The sequence below is a fragment of the Myotis daubentonii genome, chromosome 2, assembly GCF_963259705.1.
Source record: "Myotis daubentonii chromosome 2, mMyoDau2.1, whole genome shotgun sequence".
In the NCBI taxonomy this organism is placed as follows: Eukaryota; Metazoa; Chordata; class Mammalia; order Chiroptera; family Vespertilionidae; genus Myotis; species Myotis daubentonii.
Window position 1 is genome coordinate 132,220,226 of NC_081841.1, and position 26,695 is coordinate 132,246,920.

The following is a 26,695-nucleotide window of genomic DNA, read 5'->3' on the forward strand; positions in this document are numbered from 1 at the left end:
ATGAGGTGCTGAAGTAGTGCTCTTGTGAATGTCCCTCGGCTACATTTTGAAAGTTGGTTACCCAGTAGCAGTGTTATTGGTGAAAGTGAAGTATTTACCAGTGGAAGTGGGTTTTGAAAGTCCCATTTCCCTTAATTCAGCACTGGAAGAGGTGTAGCCGGGGATTCAGCAGAGCTAGAAGCAAAGGCAGTGTCCAAAGTTTCCATCCTATGGTGACCTGTGTCTAGTTTAGCATTAGGCTAGTTACAGTCCATCAGTCCATTGTGTGTGGGAACCTCATGGCTGTGGACCATGTGGGCAAATGCAGGGGAGCCAAGAGCATACAGCCAGCAACAAGAGTCCCAAGAATGCAAGAGGCAAGGAAGCGAGAGAATTTCTTTGTTTAGGAGATTAAGTATCTCAAATCTTCCCACCCTTGCAGTGGCCACGCCTACTCTCATCAATGACCTGCTCCCAGGTGTGACTGATAGGCAAGCACCTTCCCTACCTCACCCAGACTTACTGGGCATGCATCTGTTCTTCCCCCGTCCAGTGCCTTCCCCCAGATCAACTGGGGAATGTCAACGCTGCACAAATGCATGCCTATATTTTTTGGCCTTTCCTTCACTACTTTCCAGTTATTAATAACTGGGTTATTTAGCCCTACCTGGTTTGGCTCAGTGGATAGAGCTTCGGCCTGCAAACTAAAGGGTCCTGGGTTCAATACTGGCCAAGGGCACGTGTCTGGGCTGTGGGCTCGATCCCCAATAGGGGGCATGCAGGAAGCAGCCAATCGATGATTCTCTCTCACCATTGATGTTTCTATCCTTCTCCGTCTCCCTTCCTCTCTGAAATGAATACAAACATTTTTTTTTTTTAAAACTTGGTTATTTACAACAGTATCAGCAGGTTCAGAAATATTGCAATAATTTTAGAATTGGTTACAGGAATGTATCTTGAGCTCTGGTCCGTGTTCTCAGTGGTTAGAGCATTGGCCCGCAGACCAAAGGCTCACAGGTTTGATTCCTGGTCAAGGGCATGTACCTGGGTTTCAGGTTTACTCCCCAGTCCCCTTCAGGGCAGGAGCAAGAGGCAACCAGTCTATGCGTCTATCTCACATCAATGTTTTTCCCTCCCTCTCTTCCACTCTCTCTTGAAATAAAAAAGTACTCGGGAGCATTTGAGATCTTGCTCCCTGGCATATGTCATCAGTTTGGCTCAAATAAACTCATAAAATTTCCCTACAAGCTTGGACATTTTTTGTTGTTGTTAATCCTCACCAGAGGATATTTTTTCCATTAATTAAAAAAAATTTTTTTTATTGATTACAGAGAAAAAGGGAGAGGGAGAGAGAGAGAGAGAGAAACATCAATGATGAGAGAGAATCATTGGTCGCCTGCCTCTTGCATACCCCCTACTGGAGATCAAGCCGGAAACCCAGGCATGTGCCCTGACTGGGAATCGAACTGTGACCTCCTGGTTCATATGTTGACACTCAACTGCCAGAAGCCGGTCCATCCTTGCTGTTGACACAGTCGCTGCAGGGAAGAAACATCTGCACAGCATATGTTTCAAGGGACCTGGCGTATATGGCATACTGTTCTTAATATGTTTGCTCCCCTTCTTAGCGCTATGTGTTTTAACCAAGGTCACCTCTCCGAGAAAGGTTGTTTCCCCAGGTGGGGATTTTTCCCTGGAGTTAGGGATTAACAGGACTAAGGAAGGGAATAAATCAGTAAAACCCCTTAACTAAGTGCCAGGCGGGTAGTTAATCACTTTAACTATGAACAATCACGCTTAAGCTACATAATCTTTACTTAGGAAAATCTCCTTCAGTTACTTCCTTGTAGCTTAACAGAACAATAGAGTAGTGACCTTGGAATGGAGATGGATAGGATTGGATAGGATTAAAATCAACTGGTATAAATACAGATGTAACAGGAGAAGAAGACAGAACCTGGCTAGAATCTGGCTAGAGAAGCTGGCTATGCTGATCAACTGAACACTGTCCCCCTGTCCTTCCTTCTTCGCCGACTCCGTCCACACCTTTGGGAACCCCTGGACCTGCTGGGGCTGGAACCCAACACTCAACCACTGAGCCACACTGGCCAGGCCATTGATTATTTTTTAGAGAGAGTGGAAGGAAGGGAGGTGGGGGGGGGGGGAGAGAAACATTAATGCAAGAGGGGCACATCTATTGGTTTCCTTCCGTGCACGCCCCCACCAGGGCTTGGATTGAACCTGCAACCCAGATACATGCCCTTGACTGGGAATCAAACTGGTGACCCTTTGGTGCATGGACAGATGCTCTAACCACTGAGAAACCATCCAGGGCAGCAGTTTGGAATTTTATTGTTGACATTTATTTGACACAGTATGCCAGGATTCTAAAAAAAACCCACCCAGGACTACCATACCTATCTGGACCCAGTGGTGCTAGGTACAAGCACGGGCCATTGTGCCCCACTAGCTCCCTGCTTTGCATCAGGTGAACTTGGGTGAGTTTCTCTCAGAATTCTGCTTCAAGTAGCAGGCCATGACTTTATCTGAGCTGTCCTTAGAAAACCCTTGAGGTGGATAAGGGTTGAATTAACCCAGGGAGAGGGGAAAAAATGGTTTACTGCTTTTATTTTGTTTTTCCAATTCTTTTCTTTTTTTAAAATTGAATTTATTGGTGTGATATTGGGTAATAAAATTAGATAGGTTTCAGGTGTATGGTTATATAATACATCAACTGTATATTGTATTGTGTTCACCACCCCAAATTGAGTCTCCTTCCATCACCATTTATCCCCCTGCTTTTAATCTCAGCTTTTTAATTGGATTGCTTACTGAGACTATGAACAAATTATTTGCTGGTTAAATGAGAGACTGAACTCTCTTTGGCTCCAAAAAAGAAAGGACACTTGCTTCCCCAGCCCGAATAGCCAGTGGGGTGACGACAGCTGTTCAGACATCCAAAATCAGAGTGACAGAGATGGGTGCGGAGAATCGTCCAGTGCAGTAGCGCAGCTGGCTCTGGAGAAGCCGGCGGAGCCCCAACAGGAAGGGCAGGGTGCCCCAAAATGGGTCCACCCCAAAGAGGGGCCCGAGAAAGGGGCCTGTGCCTTGGAAAGAGTCACAGGTCCCATGGATCAGGTGAGCTCTTGCTGGCCCTTGCTTGGGTAGTCTTAGGTAACTAAGAGTCTCTGTGGGGTTACCTGAGGAAAAACTTCCTCCAGGGTGTAGAGCAGTCCTACAGGAATATTCACTAGCTTCTCCAGAGACCTGCACGTAAGGGCTGCTTTTCCCTAGAAGTTTCTGAAGACTCCACAGATCTCAGCATTAGCAGGGGAGTCATGCCTCTGAGGCCAACAAGCCCCATGATAGTCAGGCTTCTATTTATGTAGCTACGACCGCCAAGATGAGGATCCCCCAATGCCTCTAATCTTTTGCACTCACCATTAGAAAAAGCCGGCTATGAAACTAGGCAAAAATAATGGAAAGCACATTTAATTGGTCTCTTAAAGCTTAAAAAAAAAGGATTTACATAAATGGATCAACCTATGATGTCATTTAGGTGTCAACCCAATTTTTTGAGGTATTAAATATGACTGTCCTTATTTTAAAAGGGGAAGGTCATTTGGAACTTGACTTGCCAAGCTAAAGAAGATATATAAAATAACGTGCAAGATCCTTTTCATATGTTATACTAGATACCAAATATGAAAAAATGAGACAGTAGTAAAACTCAGATCATGATAGTTCGCAGGATAGAAATGATCCATTTACCTGCCCTTCCCTTTTTGAGAAAATTTGGCTGCAATTCATATCCCATGGTTACAGTATTGCCCCATCCTCAATGGTCAATAAGAACATTTTTGCCTAGCTGGTTTGGCTCAGTGGATAGAGTGTCAGACTGCGGACTGAATGGTCCTGGGTTCGATTCCAGTCAAGGGCACATGCCTGGGTTGCAGGTTTGGTCTCCGGTGGGGGATGTGCAGGAGGCAGCTGATCAATGATGAATCATTGGTGTTTCTATCTTTCTCTCTCTCCCTTCCTCTCTGAAATCAATAAAAATATTTTTAAAAAAGAACATTGTTTATGCTGATATTTTTTCATTTAATGTTTATTGTTGAAAGTATTACATATGTCCTCTTTTCCCCCCCACTGACCCCTTTTACCCCAGGACTTCACCACCCTATTGTCTGTGTCCATGGGTTATGCATATATGCACACAAGTTCTTTGGTTGATCTCTTCCCACCCACCCACCCTCCTAAGCCTTCCATCTGAGACTCCACAGTCTGTTCTTGCTTCTATGTTTCTTGGTCTTTTTTGTTCATCAGTTTATTTTGTTCATTAGATTCCACATATGAGTGAGATCATGTGATACTTGTCTTTCTCTGACTGGCTTATTTTGCTCAGCATAATACTCTCCAGGTCCCTTTATGCTGACTCAAGGGGTAAGAAATCCTTCTTTTTCACTGCTGCATACTATTCCATGGTGTAAGTGTACCACAGCTTTTTTATCCACTCATCTGCTGGGTACTTGGGCTGTTTCCAGATCTTAGCTATTGTAAATTGTGCTTCTTTGAACATAGGGGTGCATACATTCTTTCTGATTGGTTTTATGGGTTCCTAGAGGTGGGATCACTTGGTTGAATGGCAGTTCCATATTTAATTTTTTGGGGAAACTCCACACTGTTTTCCATAATGGCTGCGCCAGTCTGCATTCCCATCAGCAGTGTACTAGGGTTCCCTTTTCTCCACATCCTTTCCAGCACTTGTCATTTGTTGATGATAGCCATTCTGACAGGTACAAAGTGATACCTCATTGTTTTAATTTGCAAATATCTGTTGATCAGTGACTTTGAGCATTTTTTTTTATGTCTCTTGGTCATTTGAATGTCCACTTTGGAGAATTGCCTATTTAGATCCTTTGCCCATTTTTCAATTGGATTGTTTATCTTCCTTTTGTTAAGTTGTATAAGTTCCTTATATATTTTTGGATATTAAATCTTTATCAGATGTATCATTGACAAATATGTTCTCCCATACAGTGGGCTCCCTTTTCATTTTGTTGATGGTTTCTTTTGCTATGCAGAAACTTTTAATTTTAATGTAGTCTCACTTGTTTATTTTCTCCTTAGTTTCCTTTGCCCTAGGAGATGTATCCATAAACTTATTGCTATGAGAGATGTCTGAGATTTTGTTGCCTATGGTTTCTTCTATGATTTTTATGGTTTCACAACTTACATCTAAGTATTTTATCCATTTTGTGTTTATTCTTGTTTATGGTGTAAGTTGGTGGTCTAGTTTCATTTTTTTTTTTGCATATATCTGTTCAATTTTCCCAACACCATTTATTGAAGAGACTGTCTTAACTCCATTGTATATTCTTGCCTCCTTTGTCAAATATTAATTGAGTGTAATGGCTTGAGTCGATTTCTAATGTCTTTGCTCTATTCTATTGAGTGTGCCTACATTTCCAGCCGTCTCTGACTGGCAGGTAGCAACCCTGCTGCTTTTCATAGCCAGGTGTTTTGCGGGCACCTTTCTCAGTTCTGGTGCTCTGGGATGGAGAGCCCAACTTGGGGTTTAGATCCCTGAGTTCTCAGTGGAAACCCCCCACAGTTGAGGTATCTCTTCAGAACTTAAGCTGCTGTCTGTGGGAGCCTGGCCAACCCTTTCGCACCTCCGCTCTTCCTACCAATCTCTATGCCAGTGGTTCTCAACCTTCCTAATGCCGCGACCCTTTAATACAGCTCCTCATGTTGTGGTGACCCCCAATTTAATTGTTACAAATTGAACATAATTAAAGCATAGTGATTAATCACAAAAACAATATGTAATTATATATGTGTTTTCCGATGGTCTTAGGCGACCCCTGTGAAAGGGTCATTCAACCCCCAAAGAGGTCGCGACCCACAGGTTGAGAACCACTGCTCTATGCGGTCTCTGCTTTCTGTCCTTGCTAGTCTTTAGTTGATTTTTCAGAATGGTATGTTTGTATTTTAGTTGTATTTCCAGTTTGGTCCTGGGAGAGTGTCAGTGTAGCTTCCACTTCACCACCATTTTTAATCCCCTATTACAATGAGATTTCTTATAAATGAGCTTTCCTAGTACTGTGAGACCACACTATCTGACCAAAGGGTTGGTCATCAATGCATTCTTTTTTTTTTTTTTTTTTAATTAAATCTTTATTGTTCAGATTATTACATTTGTTCCTTTTTTTTCCCCCCCCATAACTCCCCTCCTCCCAGTTCCCGCCCCACCCTCCGCCCTCACTCCCCACCCACTGTCCTCATCCATAGGTGCACGATTTTTGTCCAGTCTCTTCCCACATCTCCCACACCCCTTTCCCCCCCAAGAATAGTCAGTCCATTCCCTTTCTATGTCCCTGATTCTATTATAATCAACAGTTCATTCTGTTCATCAGATTATTTATTCACTTGATTCTTAGATTCACTTGTTGATAGATGCATATTTGTTGTTCATAATTTGTATCTTTACCTTTTTCTTCCTCTTCCTCTTCTTAAAGGATACCTTTCAGCATTTCATATAATCCTGGTTTGGTGGTGATGAACTCCTTTAGCTTTTCCTTATCTGTGAAGCTCTTTATCTGACCTTCAATTCTGAATGATAGCTTTGCTGGATAAAGTAATCTTGGTTGTAGGTTCTTGGTATTCATCACTTTGAATATTTCTTGCCACTCCCTTCTGGCCTGCAAAGTTTCTGTTGAGAAATCAGCTGACAGTCGTATGGGTATTCCCTTGTAGGTAACTGAGTTTCTTTCTCTTGCTGTTTTTAAGATTCTCTCTTTATCTTTTGCTCTTGGCATTTTAATTATGATGTGTCTTGGTGTGGTCCTCTTTGGATTCCTTTTGTTTGGGGTTCTCCGAGCTTCTTGGACCTGTAAGTCCATTTCTTTCACCAGGTGGGGGAAGTTTTCTGTCATTATTTCTTCAAATAGGTTTTCAATATCTTGCTCTCTCTCATCTTCTGGCACCCCTATAATTCTGATGTTGGTACGCTTGAAGCTGTCCCAGAGGCTCCTTACACTATCCTCGCATTTTTGGATTCTTTTCTCATTTTGCTTTTCCGGTTGGATGTTTTTTGCTTCCTCGCATTTCAAATCATTGACTTGATTCTTGCGCTCCTCTGGTCTGCTGTCGGGCGTCTGTATAATATTTGTTATTTCAGTCTGTGTGTGCTTAATTTCTAGTTGGTTCCCCAATATAAGATCGAGGGTCTTATTAGTTTTCGTGTAGAGCTCATTAAGTTTATCGGCAGCTTCTAAACAGTTCTTGAGAGACCTTAAAAGTGTGGTTCTGAACTCTATTTCTTCCATTGACAATTTTGTCCTGTTTCTTTGTCTCCGCATTTTGTTATGCTGCCTTGGTGCACCCCCTAGTGGTCTTTGTTCGCAGTCTTATAGATAAATCTTGATTGTTGTAGCTAATTCCAGGGAGGGTTTGACCTCCAGGCCAAGTGGCTATGAGAATCAGCTGTGTCAGCAGTGAGAGAACTTCTGTCCTCTAGGGAGGTGCTAATCTAGCCTTTGCCTGAGGCTATCCGGCAAATGCCTCTGTGCAGGGCTTGGGCGGGGCGGGTCGCACAGGATCAACAGGGTGGGCCGGAGAGAGCAGTTATGGCGGCTCTCAGTCCTGTCCCCAGGGGCTCTGCCTCTCTGAGTCCCAGCACCCGCTGCAAAGCTCGGAGAGAAAGCTGCACTCGCTCTGACCGAAGCCAGACAGTCCCGCTTCTCCCGTTTGAGTCTGGGTCCCTAAAGACTCGCCCGGATCTGGTGCTCAGAGTCTGCGACTCCCTCCCGATTGAAAACAACAACCGTGCCCTCCTCCGCCAGCCCGCTCCGCGCACTCCGCACCTCAGAATTTGACTTCAGCACTGCGCCTCCTCTGAGTGTCCGTATGCGTTTCCCTTTCCTCCTAGTTGTAGGACTTCCACTCAGCCAGCGTTCCTGTGGTTCTGGGTGATGTCCCTTCCGTTTTTTGGTTTCACTTTTGAAGTAGTTGTTCAAAGCAGCAAACTCCGGCGTTAACCTATGCCGCCATCTTGGTTCTCTGATCAATGCATTCTTTGGATTGATTTATGACCAAAAGGGGAGACTGTGGATAAAACAGGGAGGGGCTAACCAGTTTGGCTCAGTGGATAGAGCATCCACCCGTGGACTGAAGGGTCTCGGGTTTGAGTCCTGCCAAGAGCATGTACCTCGATTGCAGGTAGGTTCAATCCCTGGCCCCGATCAGGGCACATGCAGGAGGCAACCAATCAATGTGTCTCTCTCACATCGATGTTTCTCTTTCTCTGTCTTCCCAACCTCCACTCCCCATTCCACTCTCTCTAAAAATCAATGGAAAAATATCCTTGGGTGAGGATTAACCATACAAAAAAAAGGATGGGTGGTTCTGTGGAAAGTAGCCTCATAGGGTGTTCTGATCATAAATTTTTAACCAGGCAGGTCATGGTGAGTAGTCATACCTCAGGCATATAAATTCTTTACTAAAAGGTTTACCTTTGCCTTAAGCAAGCCCTGTCCATCATTTTTAAAAATCTATTTCTTTATTGATTTCAGAGAGGAAGGGAGAATGAGAAATAGAAACATCAATGAGAGAGAATCATTGATTGGCTGCCTCCTGCAAGCCCCCTACTGGGGATCGAGTCTATATCCCGGGCATATTCCCTTGGCCGGAATCGAATCTGGGACCCTTCAGTCCACAGGCTGACACTCTACGGAGCCAAACCCACTAGGGCCTGTCCATCATTTCTGTGCATCTAGGTTAACATACCTTTGAAATAAACTATAACTACTCTCAAGAGAGCAAATACTCTTGTTGGCTATCCTGTAATCCAATCCCCACCTTACTTTCTTCAATCTCCATGTAATCTTCTTTAGTTCCCTCCTAAATTTCAAATGCATAAGAGAACCTGCAAAACTTATTCTTGGGAGCACTTGAGATCTAGCTCCCTACTGTATGTCATCAGTTTGGTTCAAATAAACTCTTATAACATTTTTAAAAAGAAATTTAAAAGTACAGAAGCCTATAGAATTGACCGTAGCTGAGTGTGATTTTCTTTTCGGGCATTATCAAATCTAGGTTAGTAAATAAACTAGAAGCAAACAAAATAAATGGGACTAAAACATCAGTTTTGGCCCAGGCCACATGGTGGCAGGCTTACTCTGTGTTGTGCTTCCTTTTCAGGACCAGAAAAAAAAAAATGAAGAAAAAAAAAAGTGGGGAGGAAACAAACTTAATTAAGAAATAAGTCTTACTGCTTGGATTTAACTGCATTAAGCCACATCTTTGAGGGACTTAACTTTTAGAAAAGATGACATAACTTATTAGTTTTTCAAGATTATATTTTCTTACAAAATTGTTCTTTACATTTTATGGTACCTGAGCAGCAAGGATTTGGTCTTCAATAGGACATTCTGCTTCTAGATCTCAATTTCTTTATCAATAAAATGATGAGTTTGGATTACTTACAATTCTAAAATCATCACACCTCTCTTATAACTAAAAAAAAAAAAAAAAAAAAAAAAAAGCCTAAATATTCTTCTTCAGTAATGAACTTCAGTCATATTGCAGTTAACTTGGTAAGTAATATGGTTTTTAAATTATATTGCCTAGGTTTGTGTTTGAATTCTGCCATTCATTAACTGAGATATTAGGCAAGGGATTTAGCTTATCAAAAATGTTAGTTTCCTTATCTATAAAGTGGTACAAATTATAGGGCATGTTTTATGGGGTTGTTAGAATTAAAAGGGAAAAAAATGTGTGACCGACTGGCAAATTGCTCACCAAACTACTGCTTTTTTATTCAAGGAAAAACAGCTAAATCACATTTTTCATCCTCACTTGTAATTAGTTTGCCATATGACTGGATTCTGGCCAATGTGAGAGGAAGAGAAGCATTCTACTTCTAGGCTCAGCTCACATAAATCTCCCATTGTGGTCCCAGAATGGAAAGAACTGTGGTCCCCAAATCATGGCTTAGTGGAGAGTTTTATGCCTATTAGGAACACTTGTTTTGGACTTTATATGAGTAAGAAATAAACTTCTATTTTGTTAAATCACCGAGATTCCGGGGTTTATCTATTATGGCAGCTGGCATGAACTAAAATAGCACGTAAGGCACTTAGTACAATAACTGACACAATGCTGCTTAATAAATGTTAGATGTTATAATATCATTGAAAAGAATTATAGAGACAAAACAGGCAGGTTTAGGGAGCCTTAGAGATAAAGAGGGTTCATGGGAGAGGAATGCATAGATGGGGGCTTGAAGATGCCAAAATGCTTATCTTACTTGTACAGAGGGTAGAGAAATGCCACAGGAAGGGGGGGTCCAGGCAGATGGAAACATTTCTGGCCTGAGCAATTAAAACAGCCATTACCCAAGGACAGAGGTATCTCTGGCCTGAGCAGCTGGGAGATCAAAGGCAACTCCAACCAGCAAGGTAAGGGGGAGAGAAAAAGGGGGCACCACCTGGGCTTTAGATTTTGAAACTAACACTATGTAGCAGAATGACCAATGGGGAAAGCACGGGGGTCCTAAGTTTAAAAAAGGGTCCAATTAGAAAGGGTCAGGCTCAGACAAAGAACTGCAGCCTTTATACATCTGGAGACAAAGAGAATCAGCAGATTTCAGATTTTACAGATTCAGGTTGTTTAGATTTTTTTCCCATTAGAGAGAGAGAGAGAGAGAGCAGGCTTTTCCCATTTGGGGGCCCTGCCCCAGGGGGTCCTCTTTGGGAACACCCCTGCCCAGAAGGAGTTTATATCTGCTTCCAATAAGCTTCTACATTTTTTTAAATTAACGAAACCTTTTTATCTATGAGTTTATTCTTCAAACTTCATGAGGACAAGGACCCACAGGAAAAATCTGCACCCCAAAACCCATGATTTCAGCATGATTCTTCATAATACAAACCGACAACTAAACCCCTGAGCTTGACACACAAGCAGTAATATGGATTCCTTTCTGCAGTATACAAGATTTGGCCTTTTTTTTTTTTTTAAAGCTAGAAATAGTCTAGAAAATAAAGTTGTGTGTGCAAATAGTAAAAATCTGAGCAGTTCATGTATGTAACTTATAAAAAGCCAATATTTTGTATTTATAGTTGCTACACTTTTAAAACATTAACAAAATATAAATAAGGAAAAAAACAAATTAAAATACTTTAAATTATTTCTTCTGAGGATTTCAGTCTGTTATGATTCATTCAATGATTTCTCTCAATATTTCCCACAATGCTTAGCCTCTTTTCTGTGGACGAAAGGGGCCACATGCTGACCTGACAAGCTCAGGGGAGGCCTACATGGTAGTCTTGCAAACTCAGAGACCTAAAGTAACCACAAAGGATGGTCTGAAATTAAACTAAAAGCAGTTATGGTGGGCAGTTACGTCCTAGGCTGGCATCTTCACTGACAAGGTCAACCTTTGCCTTAACTGAGCCTATCTGTCTTTTTTGCATCTATAATAACATACCCTTGAAATGTCTGGGTAACTTGTAACTTCCCTTTTTCTGGATCCCTTGGGGCACTACCTAATGTGCTGGGCACCAGGACAGATACCACAAATTCCTTCATTATCATGTTAATTGTTCCTGCACCCACCTAAGTATGTGTCCATCATTTTGCTTTTTATCCAATCCCAGGGGTTTCCCTGCTTTGCTTTATCCCACCTCCTTAATCTATCACCAATGAATTTCATGTAACCCACCTACCTCTCTTCTTTGATTACAATGTGTAAATACAGATGTAACCCGCCAATCTCCGGAGCATTATTTCAATTCGTTGAGGTACTGCTTCCCGGTAGATGTCGACAGTTTGGCTCAAATAAACTCACAAAAATTCTTTACAGGTTTCACTGCTTTTTTTAACGTTAACATTTCTTAAAAATGTCTTCTTTTTCGGCTCCTACACCTTTGTATATTTTGTTGCTTTTGCTCAGGCTTATTCCCAGTTTATCTAATGAAATTCTACCTCTCTTACAGCCCAGATCAAATTTCACATATTCAGTTAAAGCCTTCCAACTCATCCTGCTTGGAAGGGACCCCACTTGCACTTAACTGTAATATTTATACAATCGGAGGCTCTTAGTATTTGCTGTCTTCTACCCCACAGTTTATTCTCAGGTGGGTTTATATAGCTTGCTTCTCCCTACTCAGGTTGTAAACTACCAGATCATGGGGACTGTGATTTTTTATTTTGTATTCCCCACAGAAAATAGAGTTTTGTGCAAATAATTATTAATAATTGATTCATTGGTTTGAAAACCCCAAGTATGAGATTTCAACTAACATTTTAATATCTTTCTTTCCTAGAGTTTTATAAGAATGAAGAACAACAGCTCTCAAAGTTTTTCCCATAGATGAATAATAATTTTTGGTTGGGGGACCATAATGGCAAAAGTGGTATTTTATGGTCAGTGGTCTGGTACAAAGAATAAATCAGTGCCCAATTTTTCATATTCAAATGAGGACAATTTTATGTGCATAACCAGTAACACTTATTTTGCTTTTGAGGAGGGGGGTCTTTCATCATAATTACTCACTTTCTTTTTTGGGGGGTCTTTCATCATAACTATTCCTTTCTTTTCTGCATAATTGCTTAATATGTTTTCCTTAAAATATTAAAAGTTATAGCTGAAAATTTTTAACATTGTATATTCAACGTAAGTACCTTAAAATGTTTTAACTCTGAATCCTGTCTTTCATTTTCAGCTGATTGCTATGCAATACTCTACTTTCACCCTATGTTTATCCTCTGAAAATTAATAAATTTTTTGGTCAATATTTACTTAGATTTACTAATGTGTCTACTAACTTATTTGTTCATCATTGATTCTTGCATTCTAACCTTTCCTACTGGGTTTACATTTCTTCTTTCTGCAGGGTCTGTGTGAAGGAAATTTTCTTAGTCTTGGTTTAAAATGTCTTTATTTTGAGAACTGCAGAAGCAATCTTTCTAGACAAGGCAGTTGAGAAGGAGGGAGCAATTGAAGGGGCGAGGGGTTGGCTGGAGTGCATGTCACACCTCCGGAACAGTATTGCATGCGGAATGGCTGCTTTTGGAAGACTACTGCCCAGAAGCAAAGATGTTTGGTTTTCACAAGCCAAAGATGTTCCCAAAATATAGAGGGATGCTGTATTTGCAGAGCTAAGTCCTCCAGTTCCTGATTCACTGACAGTAAACGCTTTAAGAACTGTTTTGGGTTGCATAAGACTCCTTCAGGAGACATCTATAATGCCTGTGTCCTGCTTATGAAAAGATAAATGAAATTGCTGGCAGGATTAAGCACACACACACACACACACCCTGGAATCATGTAGTAGATGCAAGGGCAGGACCCAGTTTAAAGACTACATTGAGTCACTGACCAGGTAGCTTAGTTGGTTGGAGCATCGTCCCTATGCTCCAGGGTTGCAGGTTCGATTTCTGGTTGGGGCATATACAGGAATCAACCAATGAATGTATAACTAAGTGGAACAACACATCTATCTCTCTCATTCTCTCTCCCTTCCTCTCTCTCTAAAATCAATCAGTAAAAAACAATAATAATAATAATAATAATAATAATAATAATAATAATTTTAAGACTACATTGAAACCAATGAAAGGGGAAACTCTATCTGGAAACAGGATAAAAAAGCAATCAGGTCAGCAAACTGCAGAAGTAATTTAAAGGTCACAATTTCAATGCTCACAGTACCACTTCAAGTGCCTCCCCAGCTCAATCTCCTTGTTACAGTAACTAGTCAGATGATGGCTCAGATACAGAGATGGCTTCTGGCTCTAACAGAATGCCTGGTTTTTATTTTCTTTTTAGATCTCACATACTGGAAAAGAGAGGAAATATGTTGAGGGATTATCTATAAAGGCCGTTTTGGGGAAGTTTGCAGTGGCACACATCTATTGAAGCCTGGTTGCAGCAATAAGAAAGCAGCTGTTAAGAAACTGGAGGAACGGGGGCCAGAGCCTTTGTCCATCTCCCCTCAAGAGTGGTTGGCTGAGGTTTATGTAGAAGAGGAACAAAAAATGATTTAAATTTTAGGGGGAAAAAAGCAACAAAATGACCCTTCTATTTTTAACTTGGATACCAAAAGACAATTCTGCCAAAAGACAATTTCTAGAATTGTTTTGAGTGTATTATTTTTCTTTCAGTGCCACAAGTTCCACAAACTCTTTCTTTTAGCTCACTAAAATAAAAAGAGGGGGTACATAATATTTAATATGCTGAGTATTTCATAGAAAAACTGAATGCTGCTATAAAGTGCTCCTTAAGTCTTTTTAAATCCCCTTCTAATGAATGAACTAAGGGAATTTCAGGTGACAGAGGTTGGATTTGTTGTATGATAAACCTATGTAGTTTTAGTCTTTCTATATTGAAAAGCAGTGGTTGGGGCATTTTAAAAGATTGCTGGCTACACTTGTTTTCCTTCATGATAATAAATTTGTCATTACTCAGTAACATGGACTTGCCCCTACAGGTAGTTGTTAATAATTTTGAAATATTATGGTCTTGCCAAAGTTCTAATGTTTCAAACCTGAATATTAAGCAGGACAACTAAACTCTCTGGTGTAAATACCTTGAAGGAGTAATTTCTAAATATAAAAAGAGGTTACTGGATTGTATATGTTGTACTACGGGTCACTTTCCTCATATTGGTATTTAATAAAGATTTTAATTTATATGAAACTTTTAAAGCGGAACCAGAGCTCCTCTTGTGGAAATATCAAGTCCGTAAGATATGTATTCTTGCATGAATAGTACCAACGTTTTACCACATGGTAAAGAATGCACTCTATTAAAAATGTTAAATTATCTGAAAATAAATGTGCAAGTCTTCAGGATGGCATAAAAAAACCAAAGGTTAATGCTTCGTGGGGCACATTTCTCAGAGGACTTGCGGAGTGTGTAAATAATTGACTTTCTGTTTGTGTTACATAACTGGTGACTGCATTGCAAATCTGCACAATTCAGTTTTAGCTGTGGATTACTTCAGTTGACCTTTGTAAAGGCTTTATCTGTAGAGTGGTTATTTGACTTGCTTCAACCTATTAGAGTTTTGGGTTTTATTTTTTCACTATATTAAAGTAAAATTCTAATAAAAGAAAAGAGGTGTGCTAATGCTGAGTGGATTGGTTTGGGATTGGCTTCTTTCAGTCAGGCTTCCTGAACATTGAGATGTTACATGATAAATCCACAATGTGGAGCCCTTCAATTCTAACATTTTTATGAAAAGCCTACTACTTGAACCAAAGCCAAAGTACCCTCATTCTGTCTTTTCTAAAAGTTAACGAAAGATATTACCAGTTCAGACTTTTCATAATGAAGGAGGAGCATTTGCCTACTTTATAATAAAACTCAGTTCTTATTTTTAAAGATGGACTTTAAAAATTGGATAGTATAAATAACAATAAGGAGTGAACCACTTTTTATGGGCACCCTGTAGTTTACAGTTCTTAATCTAAACGTACAATTTTATACACCTTCGGAAGAAACTACAAGCCATCCCTACGCATGCACTAGACAATGAGTTGGGTTGGCTCTCCCACAACCTTTAAGGTGTATTACAAGAGTCCCAGACATAATCATCTTCCTCCTGAGTTATTTTGAAATGGTTCTTTTTTATTTTTGTACATTTTGGCTGTAGTATTGGTAGAATATAATTATTGGTAGAACTATAACATGGATCATCTCTACTTCTATACTTATTTATTTATGTATTTAATTTTTTAAAAAAATATATATTTTATTGATTTTTTACAGAGAGGAAGGGAGAGGGATAGAGAGCCAGAAACATCGATGAGAGAGAAACATCCATCAGCTGCCTCCTGCACACCCCCCACTGGGGATGTGCCCTCAGCCAAGGTACATACATGCCCCTGACCAGAATCGAACCTGGGATCCTTGAGTCGGCAGGCCGACTCTCTATCTACTGAGCTAAACCGGTCAGGGCTATTTATTTATTTATTACTAGACCTCAACCACAGTCTTCTTTTTCCCCTTCCACCTCTCTTTGCCTGTAGGATGTATTGCATATGGTCATGCACTTTGTATTACTATATTAGAAATTTACAAGTCTGTTTTATACGTTTTATACTGTTGGATACTTATAATCAAAACTTTTACTAGGCTATTGAATAAGTTTAGTCTTATTAGAAAATTTATTTATTTATTTTTATTTACTTTTTATTTATTTGAAATATATTTTATTTATTTCAGAGAGGAAGGGAGAGAGAAAGAAACATCAATAATAAGAGAGAATAATTGATCAGCTGCCTCCTGCATGCCCCCTACTGGGGATCGAGCCTGCAACCCAGGCATGTGCCCTGGACCAGAATTGAACCTTTGAATCCGCAGGCTGACACTCTACTCAGTGAGCCAAATCAGCTAGGGCAGAAAAAATTTTTTAAATGTCTTTATCTTTACCTTTGAATGCTAGTTTGATAGAGAATTCTAGATTAATAGGTACTCCTCCTATCATTTTGAAGATATTATTCCATTGTCCTCTAACATCTACTGCTTGTGATAAGAAGCCAGCTTTGTCTATATATTATTTCTCAGTAGGTAATGTGATTTTCAGGCCATCCCTAACATTTATAGAACCTGGGGCAAAATTACAAATGGAAACCCATATACCATATGTCTAAAAAGGTATGTTAAAAATTAAGCCAACAACTAGTTAAATAATAGGTTCTATCCTTCTATATTTATAAATATAGTTTAAATGTAGCGTTTCAAAGACCTAGATGGCCAAGCCTTGAATTTAGGATTCTTGGAATCCTTGGGGTTCCATATCGGAACTTGGCAGGGTAGGGAGAACTTACCATCTGGGCTCCTGCCCTATAGCACATCTCCCTTTCTTTTTCCAATCTGGCTTCATCAAACACTGGAATGGCCTTCACACATGTACTGTGGACACTACACTTCCAAGCCCCACAAACAGCTACTCCCTGGCCACTCCATGACTCTAAGGCAGTGGTTCTCAACCTGTGGGTTGCGACCCCTTTGGGGGTCGAACGACCCTTTCACAGGGGTCGCCTAAGACCATCGGAAAACACATATATATAATTACATATTGTTTTTGTGCTTAATCACTATGCTTTAATTATGTTCAATTTGTAACAATGAAAATACATCCTGCACATCAGATATTTACATTATGATTCATAACAGTAGCAAAATTACAGTTATGAAGTAGCAATGAAAATAATTTTATGGTTGGGGGTCACCACAACATGAGGAACTGTATTAAAGGGTCGCGGCATTAGGAAGGTTGAGAACCACTGCTCTAAGGTATGCAGTCTGTTCTTGGGGAGATGGGCATAGGGAAGAGGCCAATGCAGGTCCTGGAAGTGAGCTGGGAAGCCTGGGGTTCTGGGCACACGGATGTGGTTTGGAGGGAGTGGGTTAATTTGGGGTGGCTTCTTGATGTTGCAATAACCTCAGATAGGTTCACACTGTATCGGAGAGAAGTTTTTTAAAATGCAAATCACAGCCCTATCCATTTTGGCTCAGTGGCTAGAGCTTCAGCCTGTGGACTGAAGGGTCCCAGGTTCAATTCTGGTCAAGGACATGTACCTCGATTGCACCCCAGACCTGGTTGGGGCACATGCAGGAGGCAACCAATCAATATGTCTCTCTCACATTGATGTTTCTCTTTCTTTGTCTCTCCCCCTCCCTTCCACTCTCTCTAAAAAGTCAATGGAAAAATATCCTTGGGTGAGGATTAACAAACTAACAAAAAAGTGCAAATCACAGCATTTTATTCTCGTGCTTAAAAAGCTATAAAGATCTCCCATTACATCTATATGAATAAAAGGCTAATATGCAAAGTGTCCCCTCAGGAGTTCAACCGGGAGACCAGGAGTTCGATCACTCGCTATGACATGCACTGACCACCAGGGGGCGGTGCAGAACGAGGGAAGGCCCCGACCAGCAGCCGGAAAGCCCTGATCATCCCTGATTGCCAGCCAGGCCTAGGGACCCTACCCGTGCACGAATTTCATGCACCAGGCCTCGAGTTTGAAATAAAACTGTTAACATGGCTACAAAGGTCTTGGTGGTACTTCAACATTGGAAGCTCTTTGGGAAGAGTTTGTATCCAAGATTTTTCTCTTTCTGAAACATACTCTCCTTCCTACTCTTCACATGGCTGACTTCTATTGTAAAATTCTTGGCTTAAAGGTCACCTCCTCTATAAATATACCTTCCCGGTTATTTGCTATCACTGCATTTTGTTCATTTCCTTCAGGGTACAAATACAAATTTATTTTACTTGTTTGATATTTCTCCCTCCAAACTGTCATCTACACTAGAAAGAATGTCACAGATAAGCTTTCCTGAGAAGTAGAGTCCGAAGTGGAGATTAGCTTAGGAACTTTATTAGGAGGTACTCCAGTCAATACCTGCTGAGCAAATGAAAGGAGGACTGGGCATCAGTTAGTCAGTGAACACTGGCTGCCCAGAAGGGGCCTGACTTTGAACAAAGCAGTTCTATTTAGTTGAAGCAATTCCTACGAGGGCTGACAACTATGGCCTAGGCAGGGCAGGATAGCATCCAGGATGGTCCATGCCTTGTGCCCTCAGACCCTGTTCCTCATGAGTCCTGTGAGTAGCTCCTTCAGGACACTACTTTTCTTGGGGAAACGTGTTAGTAAAGTGAACTACAGCCCCTGCTGCTGCTGCTGCTGCTGCTGCTGTTCTTGAGACTGTAACTTACAGTCATCCTTTCCCTGCTCTGTTGTCCATTCTAGATTCTCCTCACTGTCAATTAGTGCCTTTAAAGGTTTAGAAAGGTTTAGCTGACTTATCTAGTGGACTAAATCAGACTCTCAAATCTCTCAGGTTGCATCTGCTTCACTTGCCCATCAGAATTGTACAAGACAGTACTTAAAAGATGTCCAAATTGTATATCTAGGTGCAAAATATATGTCTCCGTGCCTCCATTGTGTAACAATAGCTCTACTGCCTCTTGATGATAAGAGTCAATTAACCCCATCAAGATCTTTTTCTTGGGGCGGGAACTGGGAGGAGGGGAGTTATGGGGGGGAAAAAAGAGGAACTAATGTAATAATCTGAACAATAAAGATTTAAAAAAAAAAAAGATCTTTTTCTTGCCTGTTGATCCTTGCTTGGCTTGAGGGGCCCAAAGCATTGCATGGTGGGGTAGCTTAAAGTCCAATGAAGACTCTTGCTGTGTGCCTGAGTAGAAATGTTACTCTTTTGGGAATCAAGACCTTTGAACCTGGGTTACAGTTGTGAGGATGAAAAGCCTAAATTTCTCAGTGGGGCGGATGGTAAATAGGGACACTCCTGCTTCCACACTGTGTATTCTCCTTTTGGGGATGCAGCATCATATAATAGTGATCGATTTAGAGCATTACTGTATCCTGCAGGGTAGCCCTCTGTCCTCACAGGGCACCAGCTTCAAGCTGGCACTTCATCCAAGCTTTCAACACGCTGCTCCATTTCTTAAGCCAATAGCTTCTGGGTGTTATGCTATGTGAAAGGTCCAGTGGATCCCATGGTCATGTTCTCACTACTAGTACGACATCTCTTTTGCTATAAAGTGGGCTCCTTGGTTGAATGCAATAATATGTGGGGTATCATGCTGGCATATCAAATATAATATAAGCCCTTGGATAGTCATGGTAGTTGAAACTCTGCAGGCAGGAAAGACAAACCCACAGAATATGTATCTATTCATGTTAAAATTAATGACCACCCCATCCAGGGAAGAAGGAGTCCAATACGGTCACCTTTCCACCAAGTGGCTGGTGTCTTTGATGGAGAGTGTGGTGATGGGCCTCAGTAATGGTTTTTGTCGGTGGCAGGTTGGTAATTTGGCCATAGCACTAGTTAGATTAATCTTGGTGAGTGGGAGCTAATGATGTTGGGCCCATGTATAGCCTTCCTCCTTGTTATGATGTCTTTTCTGTTTGTGAATCCATTGTGCCAATAGTGGGGTGGCAGATGAAAAAGCTGAATGACACCAACTGGCTGAGTCATTCTACTTGGGTGTTTAATGCTTCCTCAAAGGTAGATGCTCTCAGGGCCTGTGGAAGAAAGAGATGGGAGCAAGACTGGGCATAAAGACAAGGCTGGCTGCAGCACAGTCACAGCCAGGCTTCAGCCCACCTTGAGGGGAGCTCTGAAGCTGGGCTGACTCCTTAGAGTGGTCCCTTGTTGAGGCCAGAGAGTCAGGTCTTGACAATGCCACATCAAGCAGTCTTTTGCTGCAGGCAGGCCTTAGGAGAGGCATGACTTTGGGCAAAGTAACTTTCTTTAGCTAAGACAAATACTAATGAAGGCTGTCCCAGAAGCTGACTCCTTCGGTCTTAAAGGAGAGAGAGTGTGGTCCAGTATAGCACCTATGGAAGCAACCGTTACTGTTTTATTCACCAATATAAATGTCCAAGCTTAATAATAGTGCTTAGCACATGGTAGGCCTTCAAAAAACCTTTTTGAAATAGACAAATTACTGAAATGCCCTGCTTTATTAGTTTGGAGTATAAAGGTCACATGTTAATTCACCCTCCAATATTTTACCATAAAAAAGAAGAGTGTGCCCAGCTGGTGTGGCTCAGTGGTTGATCATTGACCCAGGAACCAAGAGGTCACCTGTTCAGTTTGATTCCCAGTCAGGGTACATGCCTGGGTTCTAGGCTCCAACCCCAGTTGGGGGCATGCAGGAGGCAACCAATGGATGATGTTTCTCTCTCATCGATGTTTCCCTCCCTCTCCCTTTTTCTCTAAAAATCAATAAAGGAAAAATATTAAAAATAAAAAAGAACTGTAAAAAACACTTCCTAGGTTCAACATTTTGCCATATTTGTTTTCTCTCTTTATGGATATGTGCATATATAGTATTACTTTTTTTTTTTGAACCATCTGCAGACCTCATGACACCCTGTCTTTAAATATTCTGGTATGCATTTCCTAAAAGTAAGGATGTTCTCAATATTACTATTATCATACCTTTAAAAAATTATTTTAGAGAGAGAGGATGGGGGAGAGAGAGAGAGAGAAAGAGAGAGAGAGAGAGAGAGAGAGAGAGAGAGAGAGAGAGAGAGAAAGCATTGATGTGAGAAACATCACTATATGTACTCCAACCAGGGACTGAACCCCTAACCTAGTATGTGCCCTGACCAGGAACAAAACCCATGACCTCCCGGTGCACAGAACAATGCTCCAACCAACTGAGCAATATCGTCCAGGGCAACATCTTAAAAAACACTCAAAACCCAGTAATTCCCTAAGATCTAATATTCAGTCTCTATTCAAATTTTGTGATTCTCCACAAAATATCTTTAATAGCTTTGAAAACTTTTTAGAACCATGATTCCATCCAAGGATCATGTATTACATTTGAATATTATGTTTCTTTAGTCTCTTTTAAGCTAGATCATTTACCCCCACCCCCAATCCTTTCCCCCCACAGACAACTTTTTAAAGAGACAAAGGCTAGGAGGGTTCTTGTCTTCCATTCTGGATTTATCTTATTGTTTCCTCATAGTGTCATTTCATTTATCCCAGGTAACATCACTTTTAATATTTCAAACCAATGAGGAAATCCCCATCTGAAAATATTCTTACTACTCTTGTCACTACCCTGACACCCTTAGGTCATTCCATGGAATCTTCACTTAATATAAATTTATGTTGCTATGAAGAAAGCTTCTACTAACATCCAGAAGAACATCCTGATTCATAGCCACTTGCAGTCAGAGTCCTTGCAGACTCTGAGGACCAGAGACCTCATAATTCCTACCAGAAGCTGGTGGCTTATTGAACAATGGAAGTGTAGGAATTCTATATTTAAGAAGCTCTTTCACCCGTCAGAGGACAAGGAAGCAATTCTAAACTGAGTGTATTGTGTCACTTTTATGCATACAGGTGACCTTATATGAGAGTGATATAGACACTCATGGGAGGTGTCATGCTGAGAAGGGTCTCATGCCTGGTCTAGGTAGCAGGGTAGGTTTGATTCTTTATGCCATCTGTTCAGCACAGCATCTGCAGGTGAAGATATGACTCAGCAGAGAAGTCTACTTTAGCCAGGGCTAAGATTCTTGTTTGTTTATTTAATGTGTTTGCATGTTAAAAAAAATTAATAAAAACATATCCTCAGGTAAAGATTAAAATAATTTTTAGCATAATTTTAAATAAAAATTCTGGAATCAGAAAAAAAAATAAAGTGTTTGCATGGTGAGAAAAGGAAAATTCATCTTGTTCTTGGGGTGAAGGAAAAAGGAATTAAAATAAAATTTTTTCAATTTTCCATTACCACTTCTTTCATTATTTTTCCACATTTTATATTATGTTTATTTATCTCACTATAAGAGCAGAAATTATCCCCAAAGTAGACTTTTAAATTTTTATTGTTGAAAGTATTACAGATGTCCCGTTTTCTTCCCCCATTGACCCCTTCCCCCACTCCCCTCCCTCTCCCCAGGCCTTCACCACACTATTGTCTGTGTGCATGGGTTATCTTCCCACACTCCCTTCCCTTATCCCCAAAGGAGTTTGATCCATAATGATTAAAGTTGTAAAACTTGTGACTGATCATGTTTAACTTGTTTAGCTAAGTAAAAATCAAGGAATCTCCCTCTAGATAGATTCTATATTTTATTACATTTGCAAAATGCTAAAGCAGTTATGTCATCCTCAATTCTCAAAATAAATTTTATTATCTTTGAGACTATTAGATTTCCTGTTTGTTACAAAAACAGGTAAGCAATCTTAAATAGTGACCTAAATGTTCCCTATTTACTAGTAACCATTGTTGGTGGTTCTCCAGCTTATTTCTCTTAATCTTTTTTTTTAATACTCACTCGAGGATTTTTAAAAATATATATTTTATTGATTTTTTACAGAGAGGAAGGGAGAGGGATAGAGAGTTAGAAACATCAATCGGTTGCCTCCTGCACACTCCCTACTGGGGATGTGCCCGCAACCAAGGTACATGCCCTTGACCGGAATCGAACCTGGGACCTTTCAGTCTGCAGGCCGACGCTCTAGCCACTGAGCCAAACCGGTTAGAGCCGACGATATTTTTTCCCCCATTGATTTGTAGAGAGAGTGGAAGGGAGGGAGGAGAGGGAGAGGCAGAGAGAGAAACATTGACATGAGAGAGGTATCGCTTGGATACTTCCCACTGTCCCCACTGGGGTTGGGGAATCTGTAATGAGGTACGTGCCCTTGACCCAGAACCAAACCCAGGACCCTTCTTACGCTCTAACCACTGAGAAAAATGGGCCAAGGCTATTTCTCTTAATCTTGACCATCCCAAAGAGGAGGGAAGGAACAAAGAAGATGAAGATAATCTGGGTTCTCCCCGCTATTTCTCTCAGAAGAAATAATATTCAAGCCTTTGAAGAAGTAACTGAAATCTCTTTTACTTTTGCTTGCCCAATATCAACAACCTTGCAGTGGCCTATGCAAAACAACTGTCCACGTAAGGGACCTTTAGATTTTCTTAGCAAAGAATATTGTGGAAGAGGTGCAATCAGAGGTTCAGGGGTGGGGAACCTTTTTTCCGCCAAGGGCCATTTGGATATTTATAACATCCTTCGCTAAATATAACTCACTGAACATAAATTCATGTTGCTATGAAAAAAGCTCCTAGATTTATTGAATTTCAAGTCCCACCTGCAGTTGCCTTGGCAGGGCCAGACCAATTGATTTTGTGGGCTGAGCTGGACGTCCCCCACCTCGGGTGAGATAGTCCAGCTGAAGGGAGTAGGGCTGGATTGGCTGACCGACAATGGCCAAAATTGACACTCACAGAAGAGCGTAGTGGAGAAAAAGGGAGCAAACACAAGACAATGTTCTAATTTTCCATTTACTGAGAGATTAACTTTTTAAATAAATATATTTTTATTGATTTAAGAGAGGAAGGGGGAGGTAGAAACATCAATGATGAAAATCATCCATAGGCAGCCTCCTGCAACCCTCTCGGGGAATGAGCCTACAACCCAGGCATGTGCCCCAACCAGAAATCAAACCGTGACCTCTGGTTCATAGGTGAACGTTCAACCACTGAACCACGCCAGCTGGGTGAGAGATTAATTTTTGAAATGTAATTCTGAAGTCCCCAAGAGTGATTAGAATTGTTCTCCTATGTCCCATTCCAACTTAAACTTTACATTAATTGTATTTCATTAGGTTCTTGGTAGATACTTTTTACTAGCATAGTCATCTATTAGCATGAACATAAAGAAGAGTAGTCCTCCCCCAACTCTGGAGATAGAGTCCAGTTTTTTCCTTAAAGTAGTACTTGTAACTTGAGTTCTTTTGCCCTGTAGAAAAAGTTCATTGTTGGAACAAATAATTTTGTTATTTTTTATATAAGATTTATAGAGAGCTTTTGGAACTAAAGAAAAAAAAGGTAAAAAAAAACCCACCTAGCATGAGTCCACAGGCCAATTTTAGGTGAAGAGCTTATAATTTGTCTGATGGAAAGTTACTCAGTCCAATAAACAATACTAATACTAATTGATATGTCATTCTTTCAAGTACATCAACATTAACTAAATAGGCTTTTGTTGTCCCAGAGGTAAATAAGGCCACTAAACCCAGCCATACAGTGTTACTTGCTTATCCCAAATAAATAACAATGATTCATGCCTCCCTACCTTTGAACACACTGCTCTCTTTCCTGGAAGGCCTTCTCCTCCCTTCCTAATCTACCTATTATTTGTCCTCTATCAAATACTTGATTACTCAAACCCCAAACCCTCATTTTTTTCTCTTACATAAACATGTTTTACAGAAGTTCTATTGATCAGGTTATAGCCTAAAGAAATTGACTTCAGTTTCTTTGGGCAAACTAGACTTTTTTTTTTTTTTTTTTGTATTTTCACTGAACTGCTATGATCTTGGTCAAGCCACTTCATTTAGTGGATATTGAGGGCACTGCACTAAGCCCAGACGAATTTATAATCCAAGGAAGAAGACAATGATAAATAATTTACCCCTTACAGGAAATGCACAGTACACTTTTGGGCAATGTGAGATTTATGCATCAGACTATGTACAGCATCCTAGAAATCAGGGAAGTTACAGTTGACAGTGTCGAATGAACCTCAATCGATGATGCTGTTGAATCAGGGAAGATGCAGGGGAGACAGAAGTGGTATTAGACCTGGATTTTTTTTTTAAAAAAGTTTTTATTGCTTTCAGAGAGGAAGGGAGAGGAGAGACAGAAATGTCAAGGATGAAAGAGAATCATTGATTGGCTGCCTCCTGCATGCCCCCTACTGGGGATTTAGCCCACAACCTGGGCATGTGCCCTTGACTGGAACTGAACACAGTCAAGGCTGACGCCAAACCGGCCAGGGCTAGACCTGGATTCTTAACAATAACTAGGAGACTGATGTATACCTGGGGGTGATGTTAAAGATAACCAGAGTCTGACAGTAGTTAAAGCTGTAAAAACTGTATTTCATTAGTTTCTTGGCAGGTACTTTTTACTAGCATAGTCATCTATTAGCATGAACATAAAGAGGAGTAGTCCTCCCACAACTCTGGAGGTAAAAACAGATTTTATTCAGAAACTTAGGGGAAAAGAACCCTCAGTATAGTACTGGTCTCAATTGTCCTATTGCAATAGTTTCTGATAAAAATGTTTTTACAGTTTTAACAATTGTTTGGTTCTGGTTTTCTTCAAGGAGGGAGAGGGGAATGATTCCAGGTATTTCAGACAGAGGCAAAAGAATGAACAGATGCAAAAAGGAGTAGAGCAACTTAGGGAAAAAGTAAGTAGTAATCCGAAGAAAGCTGAGTGGTCTAGGAAAAGAGGCATTCTCTGCAGCCAGAGCCTCTAGACTCCTGTTGAGGAAGCGCCGAAGATGAGGAAAAGGAGGCTTCTTTCAGTAGACAGTGGAACTGTTGGGTGATCATTAGAAAATGAAGTGTTTTTCTGTTTATTCATGGGAGCACAAAGGGGAAAAGTAAGTTTGAACAAGATTACTTGGAAAGTTACGCCAAGAAGTTTGAACTTTATCCCGCGGAGCCCACTGGGACTTTTCTGAAATAACTTTTTTTTTATGACGGTGCTTTGGTCTCCGCAGATAATAGGCTGGAATGGCATGAAGCATCCCTCCTCTTGGCCTTGGTTTACTCATTTATACTAAGAAAAGACATGGTCCATTTGCCGTCTTAGGTCCCTTCCAACTTGACAGCCAGGTTCCCTGACTTCTCCCACGACCTGGGCCTGTGCTCCGCTCCCTTCTCGTCTTGGTGCAGGTGTCACCTCCCTCCTCCCTCCATTCTTAGGTGCTTTTTAGGCCGGTGTGCAGGCAGGGATGCGGGGGCCCGTCTCTGGAGTAAAACAAGCTCCCCTCCTCTGAGGCCCTTCATCCCAGGCAGCAGCACGTGGAGAGAAGCTGCCAGTCGCTTTTCTGCCCTGGTCTCTAAGGGTGGCTGGCCGACCCACCCCGGGCCACGCCACGCCAGCCGGGAGGACAGCCGGAGTCCGCCCCTTGCGCGTCCCTGGCTCCCTGCCGGACCAAAGGCTGTGAGCTCCGCGGCCACCAAGCTCCGCCGCGACCCTCCGGAGGGCTGGGCTCCCAACCTACCGGCTTCCGCGGACGCCGCGGGCCTGCGGGCCCACAGCCAAAGAGCCTGCGAGGCCAGAGGGGCAGCTCCACCCGGGAGCTCGCCGGGCGCGGCGTCGGTGTCACGTGAGGCAGCCTG

General features: G+C 41.3%; 1 pseudogene; it reads left to right on the forward strand.

The window, feature by feature from the left end:
• The first annotated feature begins 12,582 nt into the window (after positions 1 to 12,582).
• LOC132226332 (SIN3-HDAC complex-associated factor-like) lies at positions 12,583 to 14,690 on the forward strand (annotated as a pseudogene).
• The last annotated feature ends 12,005 nt before the right edge of the window (positions 14,691 to 26,695 follow it).